The sequence below is a fragment of the Nomascus leucogenys genome, chromosome 5 (assembly GCF_006542625.1).
Source record: "Nomascus leucogenys isolate Asia chromosome 5, Asia_NLE_v1, whole genome shotgun sequence".
NCBI lineage: Eukaryota > Metazoa > Chordata > Mammalia > Primates > Hylobatidae > Nomascus > Nomascus leucogenys.
The window spans coordinates 98,750,922-98,751,201 of record NC_044385.1 but is presented as its reverse complement, the minus strand read 5'-3'; positions in this window follow the sequence as shown (position 1 = coordinate 98,751,201).

Sequence of the window (280 nt, the reverse complement as noted above, 5' to 3'; positions counted from 1 at the left end):
TTTGCTTTCCCAGAAACTCGTGTGTGTGTGTGTTTTGAGACAGGTTCTCACTCTGTTACCCAGGCTGGAGTGCAATGGCACCATCATGGCTCATCACAGCCTTGACCTCCCGGGCTCAGGTGATCCTTCCACCTCAGCCTCCCGAGTAGCTGGAACTACAGGTGTGTGCCACCATGCCTGGCTGATTTTTTTTTTTTTTTTTTTTTTTTTTTTTGAGAAGGAGTCTCACTTTGTCGCCCAGGCTGGAGTGCAGTGGCGCCATCTCGGCTCACTGCAAGCT